At 36.1% G+C, this 24653-nt stretch overlaps 2 long non-coding RNA genes across 2 annotated transcripts in view; both read left to right on the top strand.

Moving 5' to 3' along the window:
• Positions 1–213: 213 nt before the first annotated feature.
• LOC309614866 overlaps positions 214–24653 on the top strand; it is a 527064-nt gene continuing 502624 nt past the window's right edge. Inside the window, exon 1 of the long non-coding RNA XR_014236443.1 lies at positions 214–426. This is a non-coding gene — a long non-coding RNA (uncharacterized lncRNA). The remainder of the gene's footprint in view (positions 427–24653) is intronic.
• LOC309614855 lies at positions 6953–14318 on the top strand. The gene is made up of 2 exons (XR_014236433.1): positions 6953–10897; positions 14274–14318. It is a non-coding gene; the product is annotated as an uncharacterized lncRNA (long non-coding RNA).

Below are 24653 nucleotides of genomic sequence, written 5' to 3'. Positions count from 1 at the left end.
CTTTTATGGCTGTTAGCATTTGCCTTATTTACTGAGGTGCTCCTATGTTGGGTGCATAAATATTTACTATCACTGTATCTTCATCTTGGATTCATCCCTTGATCATTATGTAGTGACCTTCTCTGTCTCTTATTATAGTCTTTATTTTAAAGTCTATTTTTTCTGATATGAGAATTGTACTCCAGCTTTCTTTTGATTTCCATTTGCATGGAATATCTTTTTCCATCCCCTCACCTTCAGTCTGTATGTGTCCCTAGGTCTGAAGTGGGTCTCTTGTAGACAGCATATATATGGGTCTTGTTTTTGTATCCATTCAGCCAGTCTATGTCTTTTGGTTGGAGCATTTAGCCATTTACATTTAAGGTAATTATCGATATGTATGTTCCTATTGCCATTTTCCTAATTGTTTTGGGTTTGTTATTGTAGGTCTTTTCCTTCTCTCATGTTTCCTGTCTAGAGAAGTTCCTTTAGCATTTGTTGCAATGCTGGTTTGGTGGTGCTGAATTCTCTTAGCTTTTGCTTGTCTGTAAAGGTTTTAGTTTCTCCATCACATCTGAATGAGATCCTTGCTGGGTAGAGTAATATTGGTTGTAGGTTTTTCTCTTTCATCACTTTAAATATGTCCTGCCACACCGTTCTGGCTTGCAGACTTTCTGCTGAAAGATGAGCTGTTGACCTTATGGGGATTCCCTTGTATGTTATTTGTTGCTTTTCCCTTGCTGCTTTTAATATTTTTTCTTTGTATTTAATTTTGGATAGTTTGATTAAAATGTGTCTTGGCATGTTTCTCCTTGGATTTATCCTGTATGGGACTCTCTGTGTTTCCTGGACTTGACATTTCCTTTCCCATATTAGGGAAGTTTTCAACTATAATCTCTTCAAATATTTTCTCAGTCCCTTTCTTTTTCTCTTCTTCTTCTGGGACTCCTATAATTCTAATGTTGGTGCGTTTAATGTTATCCCAGAGGTCTCTGAGACTGTCCTCAATTCTTTTCATTCTTTTTTCTTTATTCTGCTCTGTGGTAGTTATTGCCACTATTTTATCTTCCAGGTCACTTATCTATTCCTCTGCCTCAGTTATTCTTCTATTGATTCCTTCTAGAGAGTTTTTAATTGCATTTATTTTGTTGTTCATCATTGTTTGTTTTCTCTTTAGTTCTTCTAGGTCCTTGTTAAATGTTTCTTGTATTTTCTCCATTCTAGTTCCAAGATTTTGGATCATCTTTACTATCATTACTCTGAATTCTTTTTCAGGTATACTACCTATTTCCTCTTCATTTGTTTGGTCTGGTGGGTTTTCACCTTGCTCTTTCATCGGCTGTGTATCTCTGTCTTCTCATTTTGCTTAACTTACTATGTTTGGGGTCTCCTTTTTGCAGGTTGCAGTTTCGTAGTTCTCATTCTTTTTGGTGTCTGCCTCCAGTGGGTAAGGTTGGTTCAGTGGGTTGTGTAGGCTTCCTGGTGGAGGGGATTGGTGCCTGTGTTCTGGTGGATGATGCTGGATCTCGTCTTTCTGGTGGGCAGGACCACGTCCTATGGTGTGTTTTGGGGTGTCTGTGAACTTATTATGATTTTAGGCAGGATAGGGTTGTGTTCCTGTTTTGCTAGTTTTTTTGGCATTGGGTGTCCAGCACTGGAGCTTGCTGTTCGTTGAGTGGAGCTGGGTCTAGCATTGAGCCGGAGATCTCTGGGAGAGCTCTCGATGATTGATATTACATGGGGCTGGGAGGTCTCTGGTGGACCAATGTCCTGAACTCGGCTCTCCCACCTCAGAGGCTCATGCCTGACACCCAGCCAGAACACCAAGACCCTGTCAGCCACACAACCAGGTACGTGGGGGAATTTCTTGCCTTTTGGGAAGTTTGAGTTCTTCTGCCAGCGTTCAGTAGGTGTTCTGTAGGAGCTGTTCCACATGTAGATGTTTTTTTTTTTTTTTAATTTTATTTATTTATGGCTGTGTTGGGTCTTCGTTTCTGTGCGAGGGCTTTCTCTAGTTGTGGCAAGTGGGGGCCACTCTTCATCGCGGTGCGCAGGCCTTTCACTATTGGCCTCTCTTGTTGCAGAGCACAGGCTCCAGACGCGCAGGCTCAGCAATTGTGGCTCACGGGCCTAGTCGCTCCGCGGCATGTGGGATCTTCCCAGACCAGGGCTCGAACCCGTGTCCCCTGCATTGGCAGGCAGATTCTCAACCACTGCGCCACCAGGGAAGCCCTGTATTTTTGATGTATTTGTCGGGAGGAAGATGATTTCCATGTCTTACTCCTCCACCATCTTGAAGGTCCTCCCCTGCCTCTATTGCAATAGTTTTGAATAAAGTCTTCCTAGCTTGTTTAACTCAGTCCAGTGCAATTTCCTTTGATGAGTGACAGAAAGCAGATAGTGATGACTTGGGGATTGGGAAAGGTGTGAGAGAGAGGTATTACCAAGGGGCTTGAGAAAACATGGGGGTGATGGATAGTTTTTGCATGTGTTTGTGGGTGGTGATGAATTCATATGTCAGAAATTATTAAACTGTATATTTATTTATGTTAATTATACCCAAATAAGGCTGTTATAATTGCATGTATCATCTGGCCCAATTATTTGACCTTTAAGACTCCATTTTATTAGAACAATTGCATATGAATACAGAGACATATGAATAAGGATGCGCATGGTAGCAGAGTTGGAACATAAAAACTGGAAACCATCTTGATTATCAATAAGAGAATTAATAAACAAATTATTGCACATGCATAATACTATGTAGCAATTAAAAGAGTAAGTAGGAAGATCGTCAAGAGTAAACTGAAGATTAGTATATGTGTATTACTATGTGTGATTCCATTTATGTACAGAAATATGTAAGCACATATGAAAAAATTTAACACTAAAGCTCTTAATAGTGGTTGAATCTGGAGAGGGAATTGGAATTGTGAAGGGGTATATGAGGGAGAGGAGTTGAACTTTTTACTTTACCTTCTGTGTTTAAATCAATATAGCTTGCATATCTTTGAGATCTCTATCCTCTGCTTTTTCCTTCATGTCCTAATATTGGCTACCATGCTGAAGTGTACATTAACGACTTGGTCCTTTTCTATTATTTTCCAGTTTTCAAAATAGTGGATTGGTTTCCTAGTATTCTCCAAAGATGAACAATGAGGGATTTTTGTTAATATTTTGCAGGCATTTAAACATATTACATATGTTTCAATTCACTGCCTTTATTATCTTACTAATGTTCATATTGTCCTATCTTTGGCCACTATAAGTCTATTCAAGTTGGTTTCTGAGTTATTATGTGCATAATATAATTTGATAGCTCCCTTGCTTTACGGTATGATAAAATGCTTCAAGCACATGTTTTACATTTCCTGCCCCAGACTTGGAATCAGCTCTTTTTTCAAAGAGCCTTGATCCCTGTTAATGGGAAATTGATGTGAGGGTTGGTTATTGTTATTGGGATGATATGTTTTTTTCTAGATCCTTTCAGTGGATAGAACTTGGTATGTTCTAAAAGCATGAAGTCCTAATAGGACCTATTCTCTAGCTAACACCTTGTTAGATATCTTGAGTACTTTTAAAAGGATATAGAAAATACTGTCACTGGTCCTCTGTAAGTTTACAGTTTAATTGGAGTTTACTGATTTTGCCTAAGAATTAAAAAAATGTTGAGTAACATGCTTTGAATTAATCCCGAGTCTATCATCCTTTTTTCTATAGGTGAATACTGCTTTTGAGTTCTCTTCATCAGTGCTGGGTTCAGATGATTATACTAATGATGGGGACCTTATTTAGAAAAATAATTAATGAGGAGAAAATGGCAGGCTGGAGTTTTGTTGTCATCAGTAATCTAGATGAAATTGTAACAAATATTTTCTGTTTAGAATTCTATTTCTTTTTCTTCTTTGTACGTATCTGCTTGGGAGTTTGAATTATCCAAGTGGAGAATTTTGGATTATTAATTCTGTTTACCTTTTATTTGAATTACTCTCTATTTGGAATCTCTTCTTTCCAGCAGTTCTAAGGTTTTCACCCCCAGTTATTGAATTAAAAACTTAGAATTCATGGAATCTGAATTACATTTAAACAAAAATAAAAGAAACAAAACAAAACAAAAAAATAAGCTTCTTCCTCAATTTGCTTACAAATCAATCAGCTTGCAAAATCTAAAACTTTCCAGTGCTGTTTACAAACCTGGGTTAAGTCTGGATCTTTTCAGGTTATGGCTTTCAAATTAAGCAAGGTTTCACAAAACATGACATTTTGTTTCCCTGGGTATTTGCATACAAACTTATTTAAACAAATCCAAATCTGGAATAACCATTCAATATTTTGGCTGGTCCCTCCAGAACTGGGTCAGGAGAAATCTTAAAATCAATTCAAATTAGCTTGTTTTGTTAAATTTCACCTGTTTGCAGGTTTCTGCTGGCTTTCATCCCAACCTTTAACTCAGTCCAGGTTTATTTGAAAACCAGATTGCATTGACTTCAGAATTGACCCAAGTTTGTTCCAAATGGATCCCACTCAAATAGCAGCCCAGGCTAGTCCAAAACTTATCTCTAGAAATCTCATTTTTTTTCTCTTGGGAGAGAAGAATCCAGCTTAAATTTGAGGAGTAGAACTGATTTCAGAAATTTTAGATTTAATAGCCTGTTTTTGAATTTTTACAGTATTTCCATCCTTAATTTAAAAATATGTTTTTCTAGCAAAAGAGAATCCAACACCGTATACAAGCCGTGACAGAAGTTTTCTCAGTTCTAAGTCTGTCTCTTCATCTTCCCCAGGTCTGGGGCTTAATCATCCCTTTAACTACATCCTCTGACATTCATGATCTGTATCTCTTTTCCACACTCTATATAATTGGAAGAAGTTACTTTTTCTCTTAGTGTTCCAGTTTACCAGTATTTTTAGCTATATCTCTTGAAAATTCACTTCTTCCATGAAGCTATCCAATCAAAATCTATAAAAGGCCAAAAGGAAAATCATAAGCACACAAATATAACAGAGTTTTCTTCAACCATGTGAATCAACCCAGGTCTTGGTGGTAGTTGTTGTCTGAGCAGTAAGGTTGTAAAGCTCACATTATCACATAGCACACACGAATTCAACCCTTAACACCAAGTAGCAGATTTCCTGCCTCTGAAACGATGAGGATAATGATTTCATTTATTTACCTCCCAGGAATTATTATTTGGAATACAATCAGCTGAATTCAGACAATGCACTGATAACTAACTGTTTGCTTTTAAAAACATTCTGTTGTGTATTTTAAAAGCAACTTGTTGAATTTTGTTCATTAATATATGACTTATGTTAACATTTTCTTGCCCAAGAAGATTATATGTGTTGACACCTCTTATGGCTTCTGGGAGTTCACTTCAGTAGTGAGAATAACAACCAACAGTAACATACTGTATTACACAGTTTCTTTAAATTCTTCTCAGGCAACCTCTTTTGAACCACGATGTTTTTGTTCCAGAACCCATGCATGAACAATTTTTATATTTTTCCAAAGTAAAAGTTGTTTTCTCCAGGTCTTTCCACTAGGAAGTCATGTTTTCCCTGTGAATGGAACTTAAACTCCAATTGTTCAATTCTAAATTCAAAGCCACAGAATTTGGTCTAAAGTAAACAAAGCACATTCATCTTCTTGTTCCTAATTGCTTGAAATTCTATCCAGGTTTTCTAAAAGTTGATTGAGTCTTACCAACATTTTCTATGAACCACACATGGATTTGGAGTTTACAGACAAACCCAAACCTCTAGAAATAAACCCCAAGAAGAAAGTTTCATTTGGTTTCAAGTTTCACTACAAAAATTTAATATAACCTTATTAAAAAAGCACTAAGCAATACCGGATGGAGTGATCTGTTTCCAGCAAAATGTCATGCTTATGTATCATTGCATACTAGTACTAATTTATGTCTTTAAGTCTTGAATGAAGTCCACTCAATGTTTTGCAGTAAATGCAACTATGCACATTTTATTTGTAGATAAAATTCAAATATTGACTTTACATCATGAAATTACACAAAACAGTGTACTAAATAAAGAACAACATTATATGGATATGGATCTATTCTAAACCATACTCGAATGACAAGATTAACAAGACAAATGATATGGATGCTAATTAGCTAAATATTAATCTATAAACTTCCAAAAGACCTAGAATCATAGAAGTAAAAGGGATTTAGGGAATTTTTTTTTTTTTTTTTTTTTTTAACCATGGTATTTCTTCTGCAGGTAGAAATTAGGTATTATCAAATCCAAGTCATTTATGCCATAAAGAGACTTGGCCCTTACAAATCTTCCCTGATCCTTCCCACATACTTTCTCCTCCCATTGGAACAGACACAGATGTCAAACTCAGAGAATGGTAGAGTCAAAAGACAGAAGGATCTACATAGGCCGGAGGAAATTTGCTGCTGATCAGGACACCCACACTGAACTTATATTAGCAAGAAAAATCTACAGGGTTAAGACATGAACCTCTGGGTGGTTTTTTTTGTTGTTGTTGCAGATGTTAGCATTATTCTTACTAATACAGAAGGTATTTTACACTCAGTCTCTATGTGTGTTATTTTATCATACCAAAAATATTATGATATTAAAACGAACTTTAAATTTATAGGGAGAAAATTTAATATAATCAGCAGTGTCTTAGAATTGCATCATCTAAGGTAGTATTTTTAACAACCATGAGAATTATATTACAGCACATAGACCATCTTTATTTAAAAGAAATTTTTATTTATATATATATTTATATTTATTTAATATATATTAAATAAATATATAAAATAAATAATATGTAATATAAATTATATATAATATATTATAATATATTATATTTAATATTATTATAATATATAATATATAATAATATTAAATAAATATACAAATAAATAATATATAATATAAATAATATATATATAAATAAATAATATATAATATAAATAAATAATATATATATAATAAATAATATATATTAAATAAATATATTTATTTAATATATATATATTTATTTATTTATTTTTGGCTGCATTGGGTCCCACCTGCGGCATGTGGGCTTCTCTCTAGTTGTGGTACGCGGGGGCTTCAGAGCCCGTGGGTGCTGTAGTTGTGGAACACGGGCTCTCTAGTTGTGGCATGCAGGCTTAGTTGCCCTGCAGCATGTGGGATCTTAGTTCCCGGCCAGGGATAGAACCTGTGTCCCCTGCACTGGAAGGGGGACTCTCAATCACTGGACCACAAGGGAAGTCCTGACGTAGGCCATCTTTAGATTTTCTAGTTGGGGCTAAATAATTTAAATAATTTAAGTAATGGTTCCTTTCTAGTAAAGAGACTGACAGAATCACAAAAGAAAACCTGCAACTTTCTGGCTTAGACAAAGAGTGAGAAAAAAACCTATTTTTAATTCCCGCTCTCCACTTCCTCCACTACTGGCTTTGAAACCTTGCCACGTTTTTTCCCTCTTTTTTTGCTGTGTGAGCTAAGTTTGGGACAAGGGATGATGGGCATAAGGGATGAATAAAAGGACTCAGGGAATTTTAGATGAAAGAGCTTGGCCCCCAATTTTTGTTTAATGTGTATAAACTACGCAAAGTATCCTGGATTAAAATGTCCTGAACAGCCAAGAAAGATGATAAGACTATTTTAGGTCTTTTTTATTGGTACCAAGGAAAGAAAAAATATGGGGCAGAAATTAAAAACAAATTTCCATGTATTTGACTGTTCAAGTGTCTCATGTTGATCTAGGAAATAAAAAAATACATTATATGTTTGATTAAAAAGTAAACTCCTATCAACAAAAAGCAGATCACTAAATATTACCATAACCGATAATTTAAAAATTATTATAAACCTCTCAATTAACACTTAAGTGCAGTTAAATGGGGGCAAATGTCATTCAACAAGACATATATATTTGTGAATACTTTTAAGTGTGAAATAACTCTTTATCTACTGAGAGATGTACCTGAAGAAAGTAGAACCATCAAATGGTGGTCACACTATAGGATATTTTTTGAAGCCTATTTTTTTCTCCTTCTTGTACATTCCCTCTTCTCCCTCATTCTTCTATGACTCTGTTCTTTCCATAGCAAATTCTGGTATAATCCTCATGTGAATGTTTGCCTTGAGTGATGTGAGGTAATCAACCACTTTGGATAGAATCTTCTAGTAGTTGTCCCTCCAGTATGTCTTCTTATAGGTCCTCTTCTTCTCAGCCTCAATGTTCAGGTTAAGTGCACTCTTTGACTTCCCCAGGCAGAGTTAATTATTCCTCCCTCTCTTTCTAAAGCATTTGATTCTTAACTCTGTTATCCACACACTTACACATATGCATTGATATTGACCGGAGGGTTGAGTACAAAAGGGTAATGAGGTGATGACTCAGAGAGGGTACTGAGACGTCGGTGGAGTTAAACTGAGCTGGGGACCAGGAGTGGTATTGCAGGTGAAGAGCCAAAAGACAGAAGAAGAGCCCAATTCCATCTGGAAATGGGAATTCAAAGGATGCTCAAAACTGGAGGGAGCTGTCATGGTAAGAGGGTCAGGTCAGGAAGTAAAATCATGAAACCCAAAGTGGAAGAATCCCTGAAGTTGCATCAACTGCAAAGAACACATGCGTGGGGCCCAGAAATTGCTTTAGCTGGGATTTGCTTCTTTTTTCATCCCTGTGGGGTGTCCTTTGACCATATCTGTCTTCTGTTTTAGCCTGTGAACTTCTGTTGCATCTTCTGTTCACAGTGCTTAATTTACAGATGATCAACTTCGAGGTAAGTCAAAGCTTTTAAGCATGTTGGTGAGTATGGACACTGCTTCAATAATGCTTTAGTTAGAACATTGAGCAACTCAGTGTCTACCAATCTTATTTTTAAGCCCAGGAACCTGGTTATGCCTTATAAGTACTGTATCTAATTTATATGTAAAGGCCCCAGTATGTCTTGGTGAAGAATCCAAAGTCAGAGGTAGGTTAAATGCACAGAAGACAGGAATCTTAATTTCATGTCCTCTCTTCTTTTGCAGAACAATGAGTGACATGGATGAGGAGAAAGAATTAATCTTTTTTGTGCACAAGACAGTTTCACTGTATAGCAGTCTCAAGACCATGTTGTTGAGAGTGTGGATGAAACTTAGGGTCACATAATCCTGCTTTCAAATGAATGATACTGGCACCTTGCCTTCGGTAATTTCCTGATGCCCTATTGCATGTGGGCATAGGACTACAATGTTTTAACAATGGCAGTGGGTTTAATTGCATCTTCAGTCAAACCTAAATAAAGCAAATTTTTACCATGTCTGTACCTGTAACTCTAGTCATTTGGTCTTAGGCTTCATGAAAGTTTGTTTAAAAAACTGCACATGCACACGGGCGTGTGCGCACACCCCCCCCCCCACATTTATTTAGCATCTATGTAAGTACCACACTGTTTTAGATTTTACAGTGATAGAGAAACAGGTTAAAAGAAGTGAAAGACATAGTTTAGGTGTCAAGCAGCATTTTCAAGCTAGTGGTAACAACTTAGTAATGCATAGTGAAATGAATTCAGTTGATTATGATTGGCATTAAAAAAGAAAGAAAGGAAACAGTATAGAATAAAACAGAAGAATAAATAGAGTACCTCCCATGTAATAAGGAGTATTGTTTTCTGGAACATTTTTTTCCATATGTATGCATGTGTGTACTGGGTGATGATGTAAAAGAGATTCCTTACTGTGTATCATAATCAAAAGAATTTAAGAGCTACTGCTTAAGAAGTTCTGCTATAGAAACACTGGAATTTACATGATAATCTTTGGGGCACTAGAGACCCTCTCCCCACGCAGATTTTTAGTTGTGAAATTCCTAAGAAAGGTAGTTTTAAATGTCAGACAAATTCAAAAAAAGTCCATGCAATTATTAGTTTTCACAATTCCAATGTAACATATCTCATAGAAATTAAAAAAAGATTAAAAATTTTTGCACTAAAAGCAAAAATAATTTTTCCTCAAAAATGCAAACAAATGAGTTCTGCACATGTGAAAATTCTTGAAGTTAATCTTTAAAACTTAAATTTAATAGAAATTAATATTCCGTAAAATTATCTATCTGAACAGATATACTATTCTTTCCTTATTCTTTTGTTGTTGAGCTTGGTTTAAGTAAAGAGAATTTTGGTCTCAATGCATACGTTCTTCAAAAGTTAATGGAAAAAAGAGTTAATAGATATGTAGACATGAACATGAATAGAAAAATATCTATAATATAGTAATAGAAATTTTCTTACAAATACATATATGACCATAATGGCCAAAGAAAGTATTGAAATAGAAGTGAATTTTATACCTTGAAATCATGGGAGAAACAGTCATTTACTGGTTATGTTTTGTTTCTCAAAAACATTTGACAACATTGTAAATCAACTATACTCCAATAAAAATTAAAACAAAACATTTGAATATTTTAAGTTTGATTACACTCAGTTATTTTTTAATGACATTGATGATTCAGCTTAACGGCTTAAGTTTTATTAGTATTGGATTCTTCATCCTGCCAATTTTTTGTGATAGTATTGACTACATTTTATTGTTTCATTTGAATAAAATATAAATGGAAGACATACAAGAAGAAGGCGCTACAAATAGATTTAAAAGTTTAATTCTTAATTTTTCCCCATGCAGTCAGAGAAAAGCACAGGGTATGTTTACATGTTTTATTTGGGTGGCTCTCTTGGTCTACCATTCTACGTGCGAGAGGGCTAGAATTACAAATGAACCCAGATTATGGAATTTTCCTTCTATATAAGGCTGCCAAATATTTATAAGTTTTACATGATTTTACATTTTAGCTTTTGCCAATGAAGCATATCCACTGAATTTCACCAGAACTTCCAGTAAAAGTATACGGATTATGGTCAGCAGTATTTCGGTAAGACATTTGGGCAAGTTTCTTTGCAGCTCTCTGTTGTGTAGCCTTCAGTAACTTTTAGAGACCACTTGATAGAACAGTCAGGATGAACTAAAATCATCCAACCGGTGCTGCCTATGTTTAACCTCGATGAATCTCGATGGAGCTGCTTTTCAATTTAGTTCAATTGAGATTTAAAAACTCAACTCCTTAACTAATTTGGTGCTGTGTATAAGGTTTTAAGGCCCATGATATCTGGAAAACTTTGGTTTTTAGTCTCTTTATTAAAATTTTACAATGACCAATCTTTAAATATGAACCATTTTAAAAAAGAAAATAATAATCCTATTTAGTGTTTTAGTGTCTCAGTCTTCAAAGGATTCCATGATGCTTTAATGTCTTTCTCAAAACTCTGATATTCATTACACCCTGAAGGCATGCAACCTGTTTCATACTTGCCTTGACTAAATATTGGGACCTCTGAGGGCATTTTGAGGCATTTAACTATTACTGGTTAGTTGGAAGAAGAAATGTTGATGAGCCTTAAGCATCTTCTGGACAAGAATGCTGCTTTCAGATAGAAAACCTTTCCAAGGCGGTTTGACGGTTTCACATTGAAGCCTGAAGTTGCAATGACTTAGGTTGTTTCTTACATTTGGTTTTAAGTAAACAAAACAACCAGAAACTTTTGACTTGTAATACTCTACGGTGAAGGACACGGTGACAACAGGAGTAGTGGAATAGTCTGTCCCTGTAAACATTTAAGAGTCTTCTATGAATTTTGGTGAGTGATCATTAAACTGTTTTCCAACTTAAAAAAAAAAAAAAGTGTGAGTGTTTTGAGTTTATACAGTACAAATTACTCAGAATGTACAAAGTCTCTATGATGATAAGGAGATTGTGAGACATTAATTTGTGATTAATAAACGTATGATAATGCTCATTTCTGTTTTTAAATTGAAATAGAGTTGATTTACAATATTGTGTTAGTTTCAGGTATACTGCAAAGTGATTCAGTTTTATATATATGTATATATTCAGATTATTTTACATTATAGGTTATTACAAGATATTGAATATAGTTCCTTGTGCTATACTGTAAATCCTTGTTGCTTATCTATTTTATGTATAGTAGCTTGTATTTGTTAATCCCATACTCTTAATTTATCCCCTTCTTCTCTTTCTCCAAGTTTGTTTTCTATGTCTCTGAGTCTGTTTCTGTTTTGTATAAGATTCATTTGTATCTCTTTTTAGATTCCACAAATAAGTGATGTCATATGGTATTTGTCTCTCTCTGTTTGGTTTACTTCACTTGTATGATATTCTCCAGGTCCATCCATGTTGCTGCAAATGATAATGGCCATTTCTTGAGCGCTTACATTGCACTAGGAAATACATTTAGTGATATGTACCTACTCTCATTTGATTGTTAATGGAGAATTATTTACATTGTGCATTAACTAAAAAAACATTTTCTCTTATTGGTAGCATCACTCTAGTAACAGTAGCAGTAACCATCATTTTCTAGATGATTACTATGTGCCAGGTAGTTTATGTGAATTAACATATTCAATCATAAAAAACTCTCCAAGGTATAATGTATTATTGTCATTCTCATTTTTACGAGTGAACATACTGAGATGTAGTCTAACCTCCAGGGAGAACTTTTTCTTTCCTCAATGACTTTTGAACCTATATCAGACTTATGTCTCCTCTTCATCCTCTTCCCTCATCCTTTGAGGATATTCTCAAGACACTGAGGATGCAGAGGAAGGATTTGTTGAACTGAACCAAATTAAAGTTTACTATTTACTGTAGGTCACAGGGAACTCTACTCAATATTCTGCCATAACCTATATGAGAAAAGAGTCTGAAAAAGAATGAATATATGTATATGTATAACTGAATCACTTTGCTGTACACCTGAAATTAACACAACATTGTAAATCAACTATACTCTAATAAAATTAAAAATGAATGAAAATATGGAATTTTTATTAAAAAAAAGTTTACTGTTTCCCATGCTGGCCTAGGGGCCCTTTTTATGCTTTGCTAGTATCCTCTTCATGTCTTTATATTTGCATTTACCATTTGCTATTGTGGCATGTGGACTTCATTTTTAAAAAAATTTACAAATAATATTCCTTTTAAGTAAATAGTCACCTTATTTTCAAAATTGCTACACCAGTCATGATATAGCAGAGTTGAAGCATTTTAGTAAATCCTGACATTGAGCAGGGGAGAGGTTAAGGGACTAAAGCATGAGTGAGCTTCTTAAGGGCAAAACCTGTCAAAAGGAGTAGAATTTTAATATTTCAGCACTGGAGGCCAGTCATGAATATGACATTGAGAACATTAAAGGGAGTTGTTGGGGTACAAGATGGTGTGTTCTGGCAAAGAATAGATGTCTGAGGAGACATTCCAGATTGTGAAAGTTTCCACACGGGACATTTTCCAAGGAGCCAAAAATATATTGGAATCCATAAGTGTCAGTTGCTTGCATAGGTTTTTAAACCATTTTAAAGTAGGAATATAAAGCCCTTGGCGTAAACAAAAGTTGACTGCTCAGCCAGATCCACATGCCCTTGGATCATCCAAGACACCCACCTGAACTCGTCTTGGTTTAAATCCTGATTTTAATCACCGTTGAGCTGCAATTCTTAGATGCTGGAAGGCAGACGAGGTAAAAATGTGTGGAGCACATGTCTTTTCAGCAACATGGCGCTACGCTGAGAATATTTGTGGCTCAAATTAAAGTTCAGGACAGTCAGTGCCATTTAATGAATTCTAGGTTAGTAATGATAAATAAACAGTGACTCACTAACACTGTTTACTTTCTATGCTTGAGACTTGACTTTGGAGTGGGCCCTATAAACACACATGCACTACTAACAGGGCTGGCATGAACGTAATAGTCTGTGATACCAAGAAAATCTGGTCTGAAACATCAGCTCTGCCTTAAATGAACAGCTCCCTTCACTTCTTATTACAAGAAACCATGGAAAATTATACTTAAGGGCAGCAGCCTCATTTAAAGAGCTTCTAACATATTAACATATTTCCATACAAATAACCCAATGAAAGTTTAGTATTAGTTGTTTGGTTTGTTTTTTGTTTGTTTGTTTGTTTTTTTTTTTATATATATATATGTTAATATAAATGTTTCAGACATTACATGAAATTTCTAATAAATCTTATATGTTCTGGTATAATGTTATAAGTCATAATCCTAGTTATTACCTTAAAATGTATATCTCAGAAATAACTAATTTTCTTGTCAACTGCATTATTATGAACTTTCATCAAATTTTTAACTGTGGTCATTTTTAAGTCTTTTGTCATTTACAGACAGTTCTGTGTGTACTCTGATGCTATTGCAAATATGTTCCTATAAAAGGGTTTCATCTTTAAGAAATTCATGGAAAAGACTCTGACAAGTACAGGTTTCCGGTAACTGACTGTACTGCTGAACTGAATGAATAAGCAGAACTGAATTTTCAGAACTCTAATGAAAAACTGATGAACTCATAAAAGTGCTAACAAAAGATCAAGATGAGAAAAAAAATTAATTACATGGGACTGAGTGAACTGATGAGGATGAGTATAATTTTTGTGACTGAATTAAAAAAAAAATCCAAAAAAAAAAAATAAATAAATAAAGAGCTTCTATACTAGGTACAACTTTAAGGTCGCTTAATAAATTCTACAACTATATCTCAGACGGGAGATAGTATGTGTTGTCTGTCTCCTAATTATTTTCTGCTTGGTGAAGCTTATAAACGGTAGAGAACTTTGCATGATAATTCAATACTTTGATTTTCATCCTTTAGCTCTACCATTGATTCCCATAGTGACCTGTGACTTTTGACTAATAATTGTTCAAATTGCTACTAGCAAAGTCAAGCAGTTAACTCATTGTGAGATAATTCATGTTTCAAAGCTATAGTAGGGCTTTCATAAAGTACCAGTTGGTAACTGTGTGCAGTTAACTCATAAGGGAAGGTTTACTTAGAATAATGACTGTTGATCAGGCCCACCAGGTATCTTAGCTGCTTTTTCTTGGAGTCATCATAATATAATTCTGTCCGCTGATGTAATGCTTAATTGCAGTTGTCATAATTGAAAAAAATTCTGTATCAATTCCTCTTGTGTCATGACATTTTTAGGCTTTGATCAATACAAAATACCAAAGAAAAGTGTATATGTTTGATTAATCAGAGAGAAATTGTGGCTCTTAGTAATATCATTCTAGAACAACTGCACTGGTGACAGCTCGACCAATGCAGGCTTTATCCCTAGGAACAACTCCTGTCCTCATTCCCTGTTCCTTTATTCTGTTGGCAAATTGGTCTAGGCAATAAGAAAAGTAATTATCTCTTTACCTCTCTTCTTAAAATCAGACCTGATTGCAAGCCTAAAAGCTTCTATTTCTCCTTTGGACTTGAGCCTTATCAACTTTCTCCGCTTTCCAGAATCAAATGGACTTTCCCAAACTAAAATACCTACAGTACAAATTACACCTCCATTCAGACACAACCTACTAAGTATCCCTCATATTCTGAATCCTTCTACAGTTCTGAGCAACTCAAATCACTAACACTCCAGCCCTGTAATGCTTCAAAATAAGAGAAGAGGGGAAGACAGGGAGATATATCTGCTTCTTTCTCTTTTTTTAAATTGAAGTATAGTTAACTTACAATATTACATCTGTTTCAGGTGTACAACAGAGCGATTTGATATTTTTACAGATTATGCTCCATATAAAGTAATTATAAAATAATGGCTATATTCCCTGTGCTCTACATTACATCCTTGTATCTTATTTATCTAATACCTAGGAGTTTGTATCTCTTAATCCCATACCCCTATCTTGCCCCTCACCCCTTCCCGCACCCCTTCCCTCTCCCCACTGGTAACCATTATTTTGTTCTCTGTATCTGTGAGTCTGTTTCTATTTTATTACATACGTTTGTTTGTTTTATTTTCTAGATTTCAAATATAAGTGAAAACATACAGTATTTGTCTTTATCTGGCCTATTTCACTAAGCGTAATACCCTCCAGGTCCATCCATTTGGTTGCAAGTGGCAAAATTTCATTCTTTTTAATGGGTGAGTAATATTCCATATGGCAGTATAATATTCCATATAGACACTACATATGTATATATATACACACACACTATATATATATACACATATATATATCACATCTTCTTTATCCATTCATCTGTTGTTGTTTTTTGAATTTTTGAATTTTATTTTATTTATTTTTTTATACAGCAGGTTCTTATTAGTCATCTATTTTATACACATCAGGGTATACGTGTCAATCCCAATCCCCCAATTCATCCCACCACCACCCCAGCCCCCCGCCACTTTCCCCCCTTGGTGACCATACGTTTGTCCTCTACATCTGTGTCTGTATTTCTGCCCTGCAAACCAGTTCATCCATACCATTTTTCTAGGTTCCACGTATATGCATTAATATACGATATTTGTTTTTCTCTCACTTACTTCACTCTGTATGACAGTCTCTAGATTCATCCACGTCTCTACAAATGACCCAATTTCACTCCTTTTAAGGGCTGAGTAATATTCCATTGTATATATGTACCACAGCTTCCTTATCCATTCATCTGTTGATGGACACTTAGGTTGCTTCCATGTCCTGGCTACTGTAAATAGAGCTGCAATGAACATTGTGTTACATGACTCTTTTTTTTTTTTTTTTAAATTAATTAATTAATTTATTTTTGGCTGTGTTGGGTCTTCGTTTCTGTGCGAGGGCTTCCTCTAGTTGCGGCGAGCGGGGGCCACTCCTCATCGCGGTGCGCAGGCCTTTCACTATCGCAGCCTCTCTTGTTGCGGAGCACAGGCTCCAGATGCGCAGGCTCAGCAGTTGTGGCTCACAGGCCCAGTTGCTCCGTGGCATGTGGGATCTTCCCAGACCAGGGCTCGAACCCGTGTCCCCTGCATTGGCAGGCAGATTCTCAACCACTGCACCACGAGGGAAGCCCGACTTTTTTTGAATTATGGTTTTCTCAGGGTATATGCCCAGTAGTGGGATTGCTGGGTCATTGGTAGTTCTATTTTTAGTTTTTTAAGGAACCTCCATACTGTTTTCCATAATGGCTGTATCAATTTACATTCCCACCAACAGTGCAAGAGAGTTCCCTTTTCTCCACACCCTCTCCAGCATTTGTTGTTTGTAGATTTTCTGCCAATGCCCATTCTAACTGGTGTGAGGTGACACCTCACTGTAGTTTTGATTTGCATTTCTCTAATAATTAGTGATGTTGAGCAGCTTTTCATGTGCTTCTTGGCCATCTGTATATCCTCTTTGGAGAAATGTCTATTTAGGTCTTCTGCCCATTTTTTGATTGGGTTGTTTGTTTTTTTAATACTGAGCTGCATGAGCTGTTTATATATTTTGGAGATGAATCCTTTGTCCGTTGATTCGTTGGCAAATATTTTCTCCCATTCTGAGGGTTGTCTTTTCGTCTTGTTTGTAGTTTCCTTTGCTTTGCAAAAGCTTTCAAGTTTCATTAAATCCCATTTGTTTATTTTTGTTTTTATTTCCATTACTCTAGGAGGTGGATCAAAAAATATCTTGCTGTGATTTATGTCAGAGAGTGTTCTTCCTATGTTTTCCCTTAAGAATTTTATAGTGTCCAGTCTTACATTCAGGTCTCTAATACATTTGGAGTTTATTTTTGTGTATGGTGTTACGGAGTGTTCTAATTTCATTCTTTTACATGTAGCTGTCCAGTTTTCCCAGCACCACCTATTGAAGAGACTGTCTTTTCTCCATTGTATATCCTTGCCTCCTTTGTCATAGATTAGTAGACCATAGGTGCCTGGGTTTATCTCTGGGCTTTCTATCCTGTTCCACTGATCTATATTTCTGTTTTTGTGTCAGCATTATATTGCCTTGATTACTGTAGCTTTGTAGTATAGTCTGAAGTCAGGGAGTCTGATTCCTCCAGCTCCATTTTTTCCCCTCAAGACTGCTTTGGCTATTCGGGGTCTTTGTGTCTCTATACAAATTTTAAGATTTTTTGTTCTAGTTCTGTAAAAAATGCCATTGGTAATTTGATAGGGATTGCGTTGAATCTGTAGATTGCTTTGGGTAGTATAGTCATTTTCACAATATTGATTCTTCCAATCCAAGAACATGGTATATCTTTCCATCTGTTGGTATCATCTTTAATTTCTTTCATCAGTGTCTTATAGTTTTCTGCATACAGGTCTTTTGTCTCCCTAGGTAGGTTTATTCCTAGGTATTTTATTCTTCTTGTTGCAATGGTAAATGGGAGTGTTTCCTTAATTTTTTTTCAGATTTTTCATCATTAGTATATAGGAATGCAAGAGATTTCTGTGCATTAATTTTGTGTCCTGCAACTTTACCAAATTCATTGGTTAGCTCTAGTAGTTTTCTGGTGGCATCTTTAAGATTCTCTATGTATAGTATCATGTCATCTGCAAACAGTGACATTTTCAGTTCTTCTTTTCCAATTTGTATTCCTTTTATTTCTTTTTCTTCTCCGATTGCCATGGCTAGGACTTTCAAAACTATGTTGAATAATAGTGGTGAGAGCGGACATCCTTGTCTTGTTCCTGATCTTAGAGGAAATGCTTTCAGTTTTTCACCATTGAGAATGATGTTTGCTGTGGGTTTGTCATATATGGCCTTTATTATGTTGAGGTAGGTTCCCTCTATGCCCACTTTCTAGAGAATTTTCATCATAAATGGGTGTTGAATTTTGTCAAAAGCTTTTTCTGCATCTATTGAGGTGACCATATGGTTTTACTCCTTCAGTTTGTTAATATGGTGTATCACATTGATTGATTTGCATATATTGAAGAATCCTTGCATCCCTGGGATACATCCCACTTGATCATGGTGTACAATCCTTTTAATGTGATTTGGATTCTGTTTGCTAGTATTTTGTTGAGGAATTTTGCATCTATATTCATCAGTGATATTGGTCTGTAATTTTCTTTTTTTGTAGTACCTTTGTCTGGTTTTGGTATCAGGGTGATGGTGGCCTCATAGAATGAGTTTGGGAGTGTTCCTTCCTCTGCAATTTTTGGGAAGAGTTTGACAAGGATGGCTGTTAGCTCTTCTCTAAATGTTTGATAGAATTCACCTGTGAAGCCATCTGGTCCTGGACTTTTGTTTGTTGGAAGATTTTTAATCACAGTTTCAATTTCATTACTTGTGATTGGTCTGTTCATATTTTCTATTTCTTCCTGGTTCAGTCTTGGAAGGTTATATCTTCTAAGAATTTGTCCATTTCTTCCAGGTTGTCCATTTTATTGGCATAGAGTTGTTTGTAGTAGTCTCTTAGGAGGCTTTGTATTTCTGCGGTGTCTGTTGTAACTTCTCCTTTTTCATTTCTAATTTTATTGATTTGAGTCCTCTCCCTCTTTTTCTTGATGAGTCTGGCTAATGGTTTATCAATTTTGTTTATCTTCTCGAAGAACCACTTTTAGTTTTACTGATCTTGGCTATTGTTTTCTTTGTTTCTATTTCATTTATTTCTGCTCTGATCTTTATGATTCCTTTCCTTCTGCTAACTTTGGGTTTTATTTGTTCTTCTTTCTCTGGTTCCTTTAGGTGTAACGTTAGATTATTTATTTGAGATTTTTCTTGTTTCTTGTGTTAGGATTTTATTGCTATAAACTTCCCGCTTAGAACTGCTATTGCTGAATCCCATAGGTTTTGGATCATCGTGTTTTCATTATCATTTGTCCCTAGGTATTTTTTGATTTCCTCTTTGATTTCTTCAGTGATCTCTTTGTTATTTAGTAACGTATTGTTTAGTCTCCATGTGTTTGTGTTTTTTACGTTTTTTTCCCTGTAACTGATTTCTAATCTCATAGTGTTGTGGTCAGAAAAGATGCTTGGTATGATTTCAATTTTCTTAAATTTACTGAAGCTTGATATGTGGCCCAAGATGTGATCTATCCTGGAGAATGTTCTGTGCACACTTGAGAAGAAAGTGCAATCTGCTGTTTTTGGATGGAGTCTCCTATAAATATCAATTAAATCTATCTGGTCTATTGTGTCATTTAAAGCTTGCATTTCCTTATTAATTTTCTGTTTGGATGATCTGTCCATTGGTGTAAGTGAGGTGTTAAAGTCCCCCACTATTATTGTGTTACTGTCGATTTCCTCCTTTATAGCTGTTAGCAGTTGCCTTATGTATTGAGGTGCTCCTATGTTGGGTGCATATATATTTATAATTGTTATATCTTCTTTTGGATTGATCCCTTGATCATTATGTAGTGTTCTTCCTTGTCTCTTGTAACATTCTTTATTTTAAAGTCTATTTTATCTGATATGAGTATTGTTGCTCTAGCTTTCTTTTGATTTCCATTTGTATGGAATATCTTTTTCCATCCCCTCACTTTCAGTCTGAATGTGTCCCTAGGTCTGAAGTGGGTCTCTTCTACACAGCATATATATGGGTCTTGTTTTTGTATCCATTCAGCGAGCCTGTGTCTTTTGTTTGGAACATTGAATCCATTCACGTTTAAGGTAATTATGGATATGTATGTTCCTATTACCATTTCTTAATTGTTCGGCGTTTGTTTTTGTAGGTCCTTTTCTTCTCTTGTGTTTCCCACTTAGAGAAGTTCCTTTAGCATTTGTTGTAGAGCTGGTTTGGTGGTGCTGAATTCTCTCAGCTTTTGCTTGTCTGTAAAGCTTTTGATTTCTTCATCGAATCTGAATGAGATCCTTGCTGGGTAGAGTAATCTTGGTTGTAGGTTCTTCCCTTTTATCACTTTAAGTATATCACACCACTCCCTTCTGGCCTGTAGAGTTTCTGCTGAGAAATCAGCTGTTAACCTTGTGGGAGTTCCCTTGTATGTTATTTGTCTTTTTTCCCTTGCTGCTTTCAATAATTTTTCTGTGTTTAATTTTTACCAGTTTGATTACTATGTGTATTGGTGTGTTTCTCCTTGGGTTTATCCTGTATGGGACTCTCCACACTTCCTGGACTTGGGTGGCTATTTCCTTTCCCATGTTAGGGAAGTTTTCAAATATAATCTCCTCAAATATTTTCTCAGGTCCTTTCTCTCTCTCTTCTACTTCTGGGACCCCTATAATGCGAATGTTGTTGCATTTAATGTTGTCCCAGAGGTCTCTTAGGCTGTCTTCATTTCTTTTCATTCTTATTTCTTTATTCTGTTCCACAGCAGTGAATTCCACCATTCTGTCTTCCAGGTCACTTATCCGTTCTTCTGCCTCAGTTATTCTGCTATTGATTCCTTCTAGTGTATTTTTAATTTCAGTTACTGTGTTGTCCATCTCTGTTTGTTTGTTCTTTAATTCTTCTAGATCTTTGTTAAACATTTCTTGCATCTTCTTGATCTTTGCCTCCATTCTTTTTCCAAGGTCCTGGATCATCCTCACTATCATTATTCTGAATTCTTTTTTGGAAAGTTGCCTATCTCCACTTTATTTAGTTGTTTTCCTGGGGTTTTATCTTGTTCCTTCATCTGGTACATAGCCCCCTGCCTTTTCATCTTGTCTATCTTTCTGTGAATGTGGTTTTTGTTCCACAGGCTGCAATATTGTAGTTCTTGTTGCTTCTGCTGTCTTCCCTCTGGTGGATGAGGCTATCTAAGAGTCTTGTGCAAGTTTCCTGATGGGAGGGACTGGTGGTGGGTAGAGCTGGCTGTTGCTCTGGTGGGCAGAGCTCAGTAAAACTTTAATAATCCGCTTGTCTGCTGATGGGTGGGGTTGGGTTCCTTCCCTTTTGGTTGTTTGGCCTGAGGCGACCCAACACTGTAGCATACCGGGCCCTTTGGTTGGGCTAATGGCAGACTCTGAGAGGGCTCACGCCAAGGAGTACTTCCCAGAACTTCTGCTGCCAGTGTCCTTGTCCTCACGGTGAGACACAGCCACCCCCCGCCTCTGCAGGAGACCCTCCAAGACTAGCAGGTAGGTCTGGTTCAGTCTCCTATGGGGTCACTGCTCCTTCCCCTGGGTCCCGATGCACACACTATTTTGCGTGTGCCCTCCAAGAGTGCAGTCTCTGTTTCCCTCAGTCTTGTCGAAGTCCTGCAATCAAATCCCGCTAGTCTTCAAACTCTGATTCTCTAGGAATTCCTCTTCCCGTTGCTGTACCCCCAGATTGGGGCTCAGAATCTGCACTCCAGTGGGTGGACTTCTGTGGTATAAGTGTTCTCTAGTTTGTGAGTCACCCATCCAGCAGTTATGGGATTTGATTTTATTGTGATTGTGCCCCACCTACCGTCTCATTGTGGCTTCTCTTTTGTCTTTGGATGTGGGGCATCTTTTTTGGTGAGTTCCAGTATCTTCCTGTTGATGATTGTTCAGCAGTTAGTTGTGATTCTGGTGTTCTCGCAAGAGGGAGTGAGAGCACGTTCTTCTACTCTGCCATCTTGAACTAATCTTTTTTTTTTTCTTTTTTAAATAGCTTTCCTACAGATCACCCATTTAAAGCGTCCAATTCAATGGGATTCATCTGCTGATGGACACTTAGGTTTCTTTCATATCTTGGTTATTGTAAATAATGTTGCTAGGGACATTGGGGTGCATGTATGTTTTTGAATTTTTTCATTTTCTTTGGATATATACCTAAGAGTGGAATTTCTGGATCATATGGTAGTTCTATTTTTAGTTTTTTGAGGAACCTCCATAATGTTTGCCACAGTGGTTGCACCAATTTACATTCCCACCAACAGTGTAGGAGGGTTCTTTTTACTCCATTTCCTCGTCAACCCTTGTTATTTCTTGTCTTTGTTTCTTTCTATTCTTGGAGGATAGACTTGAAGAAAAAGTCTTCCTTACATCTGAAGAATGTTGGTTTGCATTTTGATGGTGGTTTGTTTTGCCCTCTCCACGGAATATTGTTTAATTCTCTCAGGATGTTTCTTAGTGGAGGTGGGTGAAAGGGTAGAATGTGGCATCATTCTCTTAGTTCTCTGCCCTGTGTTGCTTTCAGGACTCGTTTGTTAGTGATATCTGTAACAAGAGGGCCAACCCGACCCCAAATCCTTGAATCCTTCTAATGTGGCTACAGGTACCCCCAGTAGGATCATGAGAGATATATAGCACAGGTAGTAAGCAAGTGCACCCTTTGTTACTGGCTATAAATTTGGTCCCTAATCCCTATCTGATGCTCTTGCCAGGTAAATTGAGAAGAATCCCTTGTAGAGCTTCAAGAGCAATGTTTGGATCCAGCCTACCTGCATCAGAGTCATTTGGGGAACTTGTAAATATGAAGATTTCTGGACTTCATCCTAGAGTTACTTAATCTTCAGCCCTGGAGCTTAGGAAATATACATTAAAAAAAGTATCACAGGCAATTCTGATGTGCAATGAGAATTCTGAACCTTGTATAGGAGCCAAAATTAGAAGCAGATATAATTAGCTAGTTTTGTTTAATGTTCTATCTCCCTTTGGTCCCTTGTCTTTGTCTTCTAAGATTTGGTGCATCTACTAAATTGAAGATATCCCCAGCTTTGTGTATTTGCATCCACATTGCTACCAAGAAAAGAATACAGAGAGATATAAGAGAAAATTGTCAGTGAAAGAATATGACACATGGTATAAGATCCACCTGCTTCTTGAATTGGTTATATGCAGTCACCAGTGGGACATTCTGATGTTAATTCTGTTATCAACGTATCCACCAGGACCTCAGTCTGTAGCCAGAAAACTATAAAGCCTGCTGAAAAAACCACGGAGAGGAGAGAGAAAGGAGTCAGAGGAAATCTTGAATTGATTGAGTTCGCCCGCATTTATGACCAGAAATAATTGAAGTACCTTGAACCAGCAATGTTGGATTTTCTTACTATCAGCCGAAATGGAGACTTAGGTACTAAGTTAGATTCAGTTAGAGGCAAATTTCAGTGTCTATGACCATGAAATATTAGGCTGGATATAATTTAAAACAGATATCTATAGTTCTACATTGTGTTTCCCATTGGAAATTCCTTCCCAGAGTTTCTTGGGATAGTTAAATGATCTTTGTTTTGAATCCTGAGAAAACTCAGTAGAGAAATGGGGAAAAGGTATCATAATTCACTGCAAGAATTAAAGTTTAACAGTCAACATAACAACATTACTGGTTCAAAGAAATCCACTGATGTTAAGTCAAAAACAAGAGCAGAACATACAGACATGAAGAGCCTAAAGTTAAGGTGGACAAGTGTGGGAACCTGGGCGGGAGCAGGCATGTAGGGAAGAAGCAGCTTAGCGGGGTCAGGAGTGAGTTAGGCTTGCTTCTAGCTGTTATCATGTTATAAGCATATGCTTGTGGCCCTGACTACAGGTAATGGTGAGCCATTCTTGTAAATAAGTAAATATTAATATGTTTTTACACATAGAATATTCTATAATACTCCTATGAGTGGTGTTCTAAGAAATTACAAATTGGGAATCAAAATAAGTCCTCATATTGGTAATTTTGACTCATGATTCTGCGTAGTGCTGCTAACTCTGCTAGGAGATCCAAATGTTATATTACAAAAATACTATTCAATAATGTTTGCTATAGTCTACAGTTCCTTGTAAAATTAATATTTCTTAATTTAAACCATTTTTAATATATCTGCAACAGTAAATAAAGAGCGTGATAATGTTAAAAGTATTTTAAGAGTATTTATGATTTTGAGAATTCTGATTTTTCATTCCTGAATCTGAAACATTGATATCTGTTCGGAATTTGGAAACACTACGGGAGAGTTTCTTTTTCTTTTTTTTTTTAAACATTTAAAAAAATTGAGATAAAATCCA

Source organism: Balaenoptera borealis, assembly GCF_965194805.1.
Source record: "Balaenoptera borealis genome assembly, chromosome: 17".
In the NCBI taxonomy this organism is placed as follows: domain Eukaryota; kingdom Metazoa; phylum Chordata; class Mammalia; order Artiodactyla; family Balaenopteridae; genus Balaenoptera; species Balaenoptera borealis.
Note: the sequence above shows the minus strand (reverse complement) of the source record. Positions and strands in the feature narration are given on the sequence as shown.